The sequence below is a fragment of the Lontra canadensis genome, unplaced genomic scaffold, assembly GCF_010015895.1.
Source record: "Lontra canadensis isolate GAN:19392208 unplaced genomic scaffold, GSC_riverotter_1.0 scaffold43, whole genome shotgun sequence".
Taxonomy (NCBI): domain Eukaryota; kingdom Metazoa; phylum Chordata; class Mammalia; order Carnivora; family Mustelidae; genus Lontra; species Lontra canadensis.
In genome coordinates this window covers 15,593,854-15,605,111 of record NW_022631037.1, presented here as the reverse complement: position 1 = coordinate 15,605,111, position 11,258 = coordinate 15,593,854, and the positions used below count along the sequence as shown (strand labels likewise).

Here is an 11,258-nt window from a genome sequence, read left to right as displayed (position 1 = left end):
TGTGTGGATGGGGAGAGCCAAAGCAGAAGTGGTCCGGCGCTGTTTTTAGCATCAGAGAAAGAGCTGGTTCTGGTTGGAGGTTGGGGTTGGGGGCAGGCAGAGGTAGAGGTGATCCTGGTGTGGCTTGGGGTCCAGCCAAAGGAGGAGGGTCCTGGTTAATGGCTGACAAGCGGCAGAAGGTCTCCCTTTGATCTCACCCAGGAATTCTCCACAGAACCCTTCTTATAGCACTTGCATCACCTTCCCCGCCACAGAATGTCCCCCACAGTCCGGTTTCCCTGAGCTGACTTGGCCGGAGAAAGTGCAGACAGGGGCTTCTCCGGTTTAGCCAGTGCTCAGGACTGCGGCCTCATGTGCGTATTCATTCACACCATGTTCTTGCTTCCCCAACTCTGCACACACAGCCTTCTGCCCTCTTCCAGCGCTCCGCCACCCTCCTCCCCTCGGGGCTCCTGGAACCCAGGGTGACGCGATTGGCAGGTCTGGCTTTAAAAAGTTCCCGGTCGGGCTCCGCCTCGCCGGCAGCCGGCTCCACCCTAAGTCTAAATCCCAGGCGGCCACCGGCTCCTCCCAGTTCTGTGAACTACAAGTCCCGCCATCCCTCGCGCGGGTTCTCCCGCCTCACCCGTGCTCCCCACAGGCGTCGCCTGTGAGTCGGCCAAGAGCGCCTCCCATTGGTCTCTCTGCCCTGTCAGTCACCTGGGAGTATTGAGGGGCGGGTCTGAGGTGGAGATCCGGATCCGGAGCGACTGAAAGGCGGAAGTGGAGGCCGGAGCCTGGGACACCGCCGGGGGGAGAGGAGCGGAGCCTGTCCGAGCCCCGGCCCCAAGTAACGCTGCAGCCCCGGAGCCGCCGTGAGTGTGCCTGTCCCGAGACCCAGTGTCTCGCTTGCGTTGAAGCCTCTTCGGGGCAGTACTTCCTCCCGCCCAACCTCAGCTTAGGGGGATACTGACCCCTCCCCCGACCCGTAGCCCCCTCTTAAGGGGCTCCCCAGGCGTCGGGCCAAAGTGGGGGCCCTTCTTTCCATCCTTTACCTGCCCTTTATGAGCCTTGGGAAACCGCTAGGGCTCTCCTCTGGACTGTCCAGTCCAGTTGTGGAGGGAGAGACCCCAGATTCTGTTTCCTCTGCTCCCAGAACTGAAGGAATCTTTGCTAGGTATGAAGGAGCCTGTCTTCCTTCTCTATAGAGGTGGCGAGGAGTGCTGTCTGTTGTCGTTTTCCTCTCCCCTCGACCCCGTCCCATAAAATCCGTTGTTCCCTCCAGCCCTAGAGAAATTTTATCTCGATTTCCTGGGGGGCGGAGGGGTCCTGGGTGAGAGCTTGCCACACGCACAGACTCCCACAGCTCCTCACTTCCTCTCTTTCTTCGAGCCAGGGAGCCAGCCAGGATCTCGGCAGAATTTCAAGTCTGGGCCACTTTTTAGAAACGAGCTGTCTTCTGGTCTTGCCCCCTCCACCCCCAACCCTGTCCTCTAGTTATGTTGTTCTCTAGTTGTGTTCCCTGAGTGTATCTCTCTTCCTGCCTCTGAAAAATTTAGCTGAGGTTTGCTTAATCCTAGCTACAGATCACAGATCAGGGTGGATCTGCCCATTCATTATCTTCTCTCACCCCTCCTCTCCCCCTCCCCCTTGCTCCAGGCTCAGCCCCGTCCTCCCAGAGCACGTGAGTGGTTTCCGAGCTGCTTCAGAGGGACTGCTTCTCCTGGGACTGCGTCTGCTGGTCTTTAGGGAGTAGGGGAAAGACAAAAAATGAGGAGTGTGGTATTGAAGGGTCCTGGCCTATCTCTTTCCCACTCTCAAAAACACACATGCACCTCCTTGATCAACAGGTCTGTGCCACTTCTGTCTAGTCTCGGGGCCTCTTCAATCCCTTCTGGGCTTGGACAAATTGTAGATTACAGAGGAGTAAATTGAGACCACAGTGACACCTCTGGGTTCTTAATGTGCTAATTTTTGTAGCCCAAGGAATTCCCAGGCATGCCAGAAAGTACTGATTCCTCCGCACCGCCCCCCCCCCCCCGCCCCCCCCCCCAAGCCTTTCCAAGAGGCAGCCTGTACTGACATCTGATCCTTGTCTATTGCTTGGAACTTAGGTGTGTGAAATGGCTGTTGTCTCAGACCAGGCTTGCAGGTTTTGTTATGTGGCCAAAGTACAGGCCAGAGACTGTACCTTAATGAGAGTAGCCTGACTCTTTGAGGCCATGACTGATCTTTGCTATCCTTAGCCAAGGAAGAGAGAAAAGACCATATAGTCTGGGAATTTCTGTAGCTCTTCAGTGTTCTGGGCCAGCTTTACTGCCCTTACAGTGCTAAACCTTTTTTGTCTTGGGACCTTTTTGACTTCTGGACAGTCACCAGTGCCTGACACCTACAGACTTTTGAGCTAGACCTGGGATGCATTTATTTCATTGGGTGGGGGGGATGGAGGGAGGACGAACAAGTGGGGAAGGGGTCAGAGAGACAGAGGGAGAAGCAGACTCTCTGCTGAGCAGGGAGCCCGATGTGGGGCTCGATTCCAGGACCCTGAGATCACGACCTGAGCCGAAGGGAGAGGCTTTAACCACTGAGCCACCCAGGTGCCCCCATTCATTTCATTTTTATCGGACAACAAGAAAGCCTACATTATTAGGGTCAGCAGTTGGATCACAAGCTCTATCTGTGTGGTCTTCTTTGGAGGGTCGTTGGAGACTTCTGCAGCCAGCCTAGTTTCTCTAATTTGATCAGCCCGTGCCTCTGAGGGGCAAGGCCAGAGAGGCTGCCTGCTCACTGGCCATTGGTGTCTGACCAAACTTACCTCCTTGGTAGTGAGCTGTGGTTTCTGGAACTCTTTGGGAGTCCCAGGATGAGGCTGCCAGCCTTCTGAGGGGACCTTCTTTGTCTGGTCATGCTCTCCCAGCTAGGATTCTGAAATAGGTTTTTTTTTTTTTTTGAAGGAGAAGCTCTCCCTTTTAGAGAGACGTGGAAGGCCTCAGTGCCCTGGGTAGTTAGGCAGCCACTTCTGGCATCCAGGGTTTGGAGAGTCCAAGCAGTGATCTGATGTTGCTTGGCAGAAAGAGGGAGGGCTCTGTGTGAGACAGAAGTCTCTCCTCTCTTGCCTCTTTAACTAGTTGGACTTTCCTGCATTCATACAATAGAGAGGAGGTGGTAACAACTGATTTTTTTTTTAAATATTTTATTTATTTATTTGACAGAGATCACGAGTAGGCAGAGAGACAGGCAGAGAGAGAGGGGAAGCAGGCTCCCGGCCAAGCAGAGAGCCCGATGCGGGGCTCAATCCCAGGACCCTGGGATCATGACCCAAGCCGAAGGCAGAGGCTTTAACCCACTGAGCCACCCAGGCGCCCCGGTAACAACTGATTTTTATTTTATTATTGTTATTTCTAAAATTTTTATATTTTTACTTGAGAGAGCAAGCAGAGAGAGAGAGAGAGCATGAGCAGGGGGCAGGGATGGGGCAGAGGGAGAGGGAGAAGTGGATTCCCCGCTGAGTGGGGGAGCCTGACACAGGGTGATCCCAGGACCCAGGGATCATGACCTGAGTTGAAGGCAGATGCTCAACTGACTGAACCACCCAGATGCCCCAATAACAGGTTTTTAGAAATCATTTCAAAGTTGCAGTTGTTTTTTTTTTTTTTTTAAGAATTTATTTATTTGACAGAGAGTGAGATAAGGAGAGCACAAGTTGGGGGAGCAGCAGAGGGAGAGGGGGAAGCAGGCTCCCTGCTGAGCAGGGAGCCCGATGCGAGACTCGATCCCAGGATCCTGAGATCATGACCTGAGCCGAAGGCAGAGGCTTAACCCACTGAGCCACCCAGGCACCCCAAAGTTGCAGTTTTTTAATGCATGTTTCTTACAGGAAACAAAGTTCTTTTCGCACCTGTTCCTCGCAGAGTCTTGAGAGATAGTGGGATTTGTATCATTTTAGAGATGATGCTGAAGGAATTTAAGTAGCTCGCCTAGGTCTTCCAGTTAGAAAGCTTGGGCTGTTAGAAAGCTGGGGCTTGGGATTTGCGAGTCGATGTGCCCCGTCTTCCCTGAGAGTGAGCCCTCCTTGGGTCTGTTTAAGGAATGAGCACACAGGGTCAACGAGCGGGGACCTAGTGCAGACCCTTCACCGTCCCTCGTCATTGTTGCCCCTCCTCTGCTTCCATTTTCTTCCCCACCCCCTACTCCACCCTCCTGTCCTCCTGGATCTCCATCTCCTCTGCCTCCGTGGACCATGGCAGTTAGGAGTCCCAGGTCAGTACTCTCCAGGGCCTGACAGTTTGCTGACATCTGTACTGTTAATTTCTGGGAACCTGAAAGTTGTGATGGCTAGAAAATGAAAGTAAAAGTGAGTGGGCTCAGGGGTCTCTCCGGGCAGGGTTATGGGTGATGGGAGCCCATAGAGACTGCTTCTGCTTCACTCCCCTCCACCACCACCACCATGTTCTCCTTGGTGCTGCCGCTGCTCGCAGGTGGGAAGACTGCGGCTCTCCACCAGGAGCTCCTTTCGCCAGAATTTACATGGAAACAGCAAGGTCATAAGTTTAGCCCCGTGAAGCAAATACTTCTTAGAGCTTTCTTCCTCTGACCCTTGCCCGGTAAACAGGTGGTATGGAAGGGTGGAAAGCCCAAGAGCTTGAGAGTCAGCCCCAGCTGAGTTGTCATCTGGACTCCCCCACTGAACCAGTCACAGGGCCTTGGACTTGCTACATGACTTTGTTGAGCCTCTGTTTCTTCCAGTTAAATGGGGATACAAAGTATTTTGCAGAATTAGAAACAGAGGGTAAAGGAGCTAGTTCAGGCCCTGGCACAGGATAGATAGACACAAATAGCAATTTTGTGGATTGGTGAGGTTCTGAAGACGAATTATAATTCATCCCTAGGATTCTTTTTTTTTTTTTTTAAAGATTTTATTTATTTATTTGACAGAGAGACACAGCAAGAGAGAGAACACAAGCCAGGGGAGTGGGATAGGGAGAAGCAGATTCCCTGTGGATCAGGGAGCCCAATGTGGGGCTCCATCCCAGGACGCTGGGATCATGACCTGAGCCGAAAGCAGATGCTAATGACTGAACCACCCAGGTGCCCGCATCCCTAGGATTCTGATTCAGCATCTGTACCAGGTGTTGCTGTGACGCCTGGTGCTTTGCTCGATGGTTTCACATGTTGTCTCACCTTGTAGATAGCAATCAGAGTTGTTGTAGGTTGTCTTCCCATTTTATAGAAGAGAATGCTCAGCCTTAACTGTGCTTTTCCCATTGGTCTTCTCAGACCCTGCTGGGGTCATGTGCTGTGGAGACTCAGAGCCAGAGACTAAGAGAGGCCTTTGTGTCTTCTAGGACCTTCCATCCTCCTCTTAAACATTTTTGCATTAAAAAAGTCCTGGATCTGTTACAGAGAATGCAAAGTTTTCGTGAATCTAAGCTAAAACAAGAAACTCAAAGGCAATATTTTGGTTGTGGCAGGCTGCTTCGTGTTCAATTCCTAGATTCCTGGCGTTTTGCATTTCCTCTCCCCTGACTTTAGTTGGGGTACTTTTGTTGGGGCTATTTAAGAAGCCCTGCTTCAGGTAGGATTTATAAACTGGGATGGCACGAAGGTCAGGGGCTTTCAGGAGCCGTGGCAGAGGAGAATTGGAGTATTTTTTAAGGAGCCCTCCTCATGAAGACCTTGATATTTTAAGAGACTAGTTTTCAGATTATATATCTCCGTCTCCTCTTTGTAGGAACAGTAATACAAGTAAAATTGCAGCTTTTTCAGCTTTGCTTGCTGTATGCCACATGCTCTCCTTAGCCTTTCGCATGTCCCGACTCCTTAATCCCCAGGAGGGCCGCACTTTGTTGAATCCCCTTGTTGAGGTGAGGAACTCGGCAGCCAGCGGTCAGAATCCAGTCTGTGCTCAGATCCCCATATAGCACAGCCCCTCTGGCTGTGCTCTTCCCTTTGCCTGGAGGGCTCTTCTCCTCCCTGACCTGAGAGCTGCATCTCCAGACCTTGCTCTCCAAGCGCAGGTGGAACATCACTTCCTCTGTGAAGCCTTCCCTTCCGCCAGGGAGGCTGAGGGCTTCTCTCTGCACTTCCTCTCAAGCACCCCTTGTCTACTGCATGAACCCTGTAGGGGCACAGATCATGTCCTGTTTTATCCATGCATCCAGTCCTCACCTGGTCCCCATCACGGATGCCCCCTCTTGCGGTTGTTAAAGGAAGGGGCAGACATTCCTAGTTGCCCTTGAAGCACACGGCTGGTTCACGTCCTTGAACACACACTTTCTGAGCTCACACAGCGTGGACCTGGTGAACGTGGGAGTCACTTGCATCCATCTGACTCCAAAGCCTGGGCTGTATCTTTGGCCTATCCTCAGGCAAGTTGCTCACAGACAGGAGACCAAACAGGTGGTTGGAGTCAAGGTTACAGTGCAGACGACACAGGGGTGGGGACAGGTCACAAACTAAATTGCTAGAGCAATCTGCCAATCTCAGTCTTTCCAGTGAAGGGTTTCTTTTCTTTTTTCTTTATTTTTTTAAAAGATTTTATTTATTCATTTGACAGAGATCACAAGTAGGCAGAGAGGCAGGCAGAGAGAGAGGGGAAGCAGGCTCTCCGCTGAGCAGAGAGTCCGATGCGGGGCTCGATCCCAGTACCCTGGGATCATGACCTGAGCCAAAGGCAGAGGCTTTAACCCACTGAGCCACCCAGGTGCCCCTCCAGTGAAGGGTTTCGTCAGGAAAGGTGGCCATGGCTTTGGTCGTCCACAATCCCGTGGGTCATCTTCTATAGCGTGAGTATTTGATCGCTAGGCTGCTGCAGCTTCTCGTGCTGAGGTGGCACTGAGGCCAGGCTGGGACTTTAACTCTGGTCTTAGGGTGCTGCTTGGCACATCTGCTACACTCATTTTCGAAGGAGGGAGGTCTTAAGAGAGCGGCATCAGCAGCGGTGTAGACCGGCAGTGGTGAGAGCAGCCTTGTCTATGGAACCTGCTGGCATGGACTTTAAACTCCCAGGCCCCATGCCTGTGGAATGTGGTTCTTGGGACTGTTGGTGCGGCTCCTGCCACCCCTCTTCCCGTATGCCCCTTGGACAGCTCCCTGTAGAGTTTGTTAACTTGTCTTAAGAACATGAGTTTATGGTCACTGGAGTCCTTGGATCTCATTTTGTCACAGGACAAGCCACTGCCTGCCTTTGTTTGTTTTTTTTTTTCTTCTTTTTTAAAAGATTTTATGTATTTGAGAGAGAGCACAAGCAGGGGGAGTGGCAGAGGGAAAAGCAGGCTCCCCACTGAGCAGGGAGCCCAGTGTGGGGCTCGATCCCAGGACTTTGGGATCATGACCTGAGCTGAAGACAGACACTTAACCAACTGAGCCACCCAGGTGCCCCTCTTTTTTTTTTTTTTTTTTTTTAATAAACGTTATTTCAGTATAGTTTTGGAACAAGTGCACACCGTAGTACAGTTTTCTCACCTGCCCAGTGTCCACCATTAACATCTCATGTTAACACAGTACATTGGTCACAATGAATGAACCAGCTTGGATACATAATTATTACTTAAAGGGGCACCTGGGTGACTCAGTCATGGGCATCTGCCTTTGGCCTCGGTCATGGTCCCAGGGTCCTGGGATTGAGACTTGCATCAGGCTCCCTGCTCAGTGGGAGGCCCGCTTCTCCCTCTCCCACTCCCCCTGCTTGTGTTCCCTCTCTCGCTGTCTCTCTCTGCCAAATAAATAAGTAAAATCTTTAAGAAAATTATTAATTAAAGGCCCGTACCTCATTCATACTTCCTTACCTTTTTCTGTTCCAAGATCCCCTCCTGATACCATACGGAATTTAGTCATCGTGCGGCCTTAAGGCTCCTCTTGGCTGAGGCGGTTTCTTAGACTTCCCTTGTTTTTGCGAGCTCGACCATTTGAGGAACACTGGTCAGGTATTTCTTAGTGCATTTTTCAGTTGGGATTTGTCTAACGTTTTCCTCACGGTGACGCGGTGGTTAAGAGTTTTGGGGAGGCATACCATGCAGGTGAAGGGCCTCTGTCATGGTCAAGGGCACAGACACTACCGTGACTTGTCACTCTTGGTGTCTCCCTCGGTCACCTGGCTGAGGTGATGTGGGTCAGATTTCCCCACTGTGAAGTCATGGTCTCCCCCACACCGGTCCCCCGTCCTGTCCTCTTAGGAAGGAAGTCCCTCTGCAGTGCACACTGTAGTGACGTCCCTCTCCCTGAGGGCTGTGGATCTGCATGAATTATGTGGAATTCTTGCACGGGGGAGATTGGTCTGCCTTCCTTCATTCCTTCCTTTCTTCATTTATTTATAACGGTCCGAGCTCTTGGGGACTGATTTTCGCCTTCAGTTTATAAAATCCCAGTACTACTTTGTCGTATTGCTCAGGTTGTTCCAGGTCTGCTCCCTGGGGAGCGCTGTCCGTGCCCTTGGGGCCACCCCCATTTCCTTTTGTGAGCACCTCTTCACTCCTTCGTGGTGTGACAAGATGCTCCAGGGCCACCTTGCCTGCTTCCTGCCCCAGGCCTAGAATCGGCTATCTCTCCAGGACCGCACTGCCTTCTTAGTAACCATTTCCGCCAAGTATGTCGATCCAGAGCTGTGTGCGTGGGTTCAAGTTGTGTCTCCTCTTGGTAGCTAGTCTCCGAAGACACTGGAAGTAGACAATGTGGAGATGCCCCCCAGGGAGATGTGCGTGTGTGTGGGAATCATGGTGGTTGACCCCAGTAGCAGGGCTGCTGCTTCTCGACTCACGCGTTCATACGTCCCATAGCCCTCCCTGATGCTTGGACTGATCCACAAATGTCAGGTGTGGTGTTTACTCTGGAGTTTACTGTCCCGTTGGGAAGATGAGCTACATCATCATCCCGGACTTCAGGTGCTAAGCTCTCCAGCCCAACCTTCCAGGGCTCTGGGTCTTACAAGAGAGTCCATGTGGCCCGGGCCAGCATTCTTTTGCTGCCATTCAAAAACGGACCTCCCCTTCAGGAGGGTTTGTGGCTCTAGGCAGGCCCAGGGCCATGGCTGTCACTTTGAGCTGTGATCCTGAATCATTGAATAGCTTAAATCCTTCTGTTGTACTGTCAGCCCTCTGAAGACGTGGAACTTGAGCCCTTCTGGAAACACTAACTTGGGATCTTAACAGGAGTTGGTTTACAAGCCTCTAATCTTTCTATTCATAGCTGCATGTGTGTCCCCTTCAGGTGGCTCTATCAGAGCATCCTGGGGTGGGGGAGGGCATGGGTGGCCTTCCTCACCCTGGCTGCTCTCCTAGTCATCACATTGCTCTCTGAGCTGCTCGGAGGCTGTGGTGATTAATGACGCCGATTTCCAAACCTCTAGCATTTCCAGCCTAGTTCTTTAAAAGGAACTCTGGTTTCTTTGTCAGCTGTCCTGGTCCTGTCCCCTCCCCCACTCCACAACTGAACTACTTCTTCCCTTTCCTGAAAGAGGCTTTGAAATGGAAGGAAGGGCATTGGGCTTTAAGATGCTTTCTCTTGTGGGGCTTTTTCTTTTTTCTTTTTTTTTTCTAAGGGGTTATTGTTTATCTGGTAAAGGGTTCAACTCTCCTGGTTTTTCTGGATCGTGGTAGTCCCTCCTCCATTCTTGTGGCTTTGAAAGCCAGTCTCCAGAGAATATGAGGTTATGGTTATTGGCAGACGCAGGACATCAAGGGTGAGCTGGTCCTTTTTCCAGGACACTGTTGAAAGTCGTCGTCTTAGTCTGTTTGGGCTGCCATAGCGAAATGCCACAGGCTGGATGGCTTATAAACAAGGAAATTAATTTCTCACAGTTCTGGAGGCTGGGAGTCCAAGATAAGGGTGGCAGCCAGCATGGTCAGGTTCTGGTGAAGGCTGTCTTCCAGGCTGACTTCTCGCTGTGTCCTCACCTGGTGGGAGGGGAAAGGGAGCCCTCTGGTGCCTCTGTGAGAAGGGCACTAACCCCGATCATGAGTGTGCCACCCTCCAGCCTAATCACTTCCCCAAGGCCCCACCTCCAGATACCATCACACTGGGATTAGGATTTCAACATAACAATTTGAAGGGTGGGTGGCAGGACAGAAACATTCAGACCCTAGCAGTTGTCCTGTTCAGCGTTCTCTCCCAGGGAGGGGCACTGAAGTGTGGGGTCCAGGAAGAGAGCAAGAGAATGAATGTGTGACTCGTGGATAACATACTGATTGAGGATCCGCTTCCTTCACAGGGACTTCCAGGGCCAGGGGCTTCCCCACCCCAGCACCGTGGACCGAGTGCTTGCTTGGAGTTAGGCCCTCCGCTGGGAGTCTTTCCCATAGTCTCTTCCCAGCAGCTCTGGGAGATGGGGGCCCTAGTCTCTCTGTTTACATGTAAGGAAGTGGGGGCCGTGACACAATACCAGGTCACCCTAGTACATGGTGGCTGTGGGAGTGGAACTGGAGTCGCTCTGACTCTGGCACTGGTGCCCTTAGCCCCTGTGCAGAAGGAACCTAGTAGGTCCTGTCGGGGGTAGTGAGGAGGCTCTGCGGCTGGGCTGTGGCTCTGTGGGGTTGGGGGGGGAATGAGCCGACTGGCAGGTGGATGTGGATTTAAACCTTCAGCTGCCCCATCACTTGCCAGACCCAGCCAGGCCTGTGTTGGAGGCTCCATGCACCACATTTATGAGCACCTGCTGTGCATCAGGCATGACATTAAGTGCTGTTAAAGGAAACGCAGGGACACCTGGGTGGCTCTGTCTGTTAAGCATCTGCCCTCTGCTCAGGTCATGATCCCAAGGTTCTCGGATCGGGAACCTTGATCTTATGATCTTATGAACTTGATCTTATGAACTTATGATCTCTCTCTCTGTCAAATAAATAAATAAATCTTAAAAAAAAATCTTAAAAATGAAGGAAACCCCTAGTGCAGCCTTTCAGAATTTTGTTGTGAGGTCCTTCTCATCTACAACAATGGCCTTAATTTCTTTCTTTCTTTTTATTTTAAGATTTTATTTATTTATTTGACAGATAGAGATCGCAGGTAGGCAGAGAGGCAGGCAGAGAGAGAGAGGAGGAAGCAGGCTCCCCGCTGAGCAGAGAGCCCGATGCGGTGCTCGATCCCAGGACCCTGAGATCATGACCTGAGCCGAGGGCAGAGGCTTTAACCCACTGAGCCACCCAGGCGCCCCATGGCCTTAATTTCTCAACATTTTCACTCCTCGTCCTCAGGTCCCCAAGTTCTCCAGCCTCGTCCCGCCCGTAACAGCCTCGTGATAATTTGGGGCCATGGATTAGTGTGATTCATTTCACTGAAACTCGTTTAGA

The 11,258-nt window shown here is 51.7% G+C and overlaps 1 protein-coding gene across 1 annotated transcript in view; it reads left to right on the top strand.

Moving 5' to 3' along the window:
- Positions 1-746: 746 nt before the first annotated feature.
- RAB5C (RAB5C, member RAS oncogene family) overlaps positions 747-11,258 on the top strand; it is a 24,707-nt gene continuing 14,195 nt past the window's right edge. The window contains exon 1 of the mRNA XM_032871655.1: positions 747-854. The gene's annotated coding sequence lies outside the window, so the exon portion shown is untranslated. The remainder of the gene's footprint in view (positions 855-11,258) is intronic.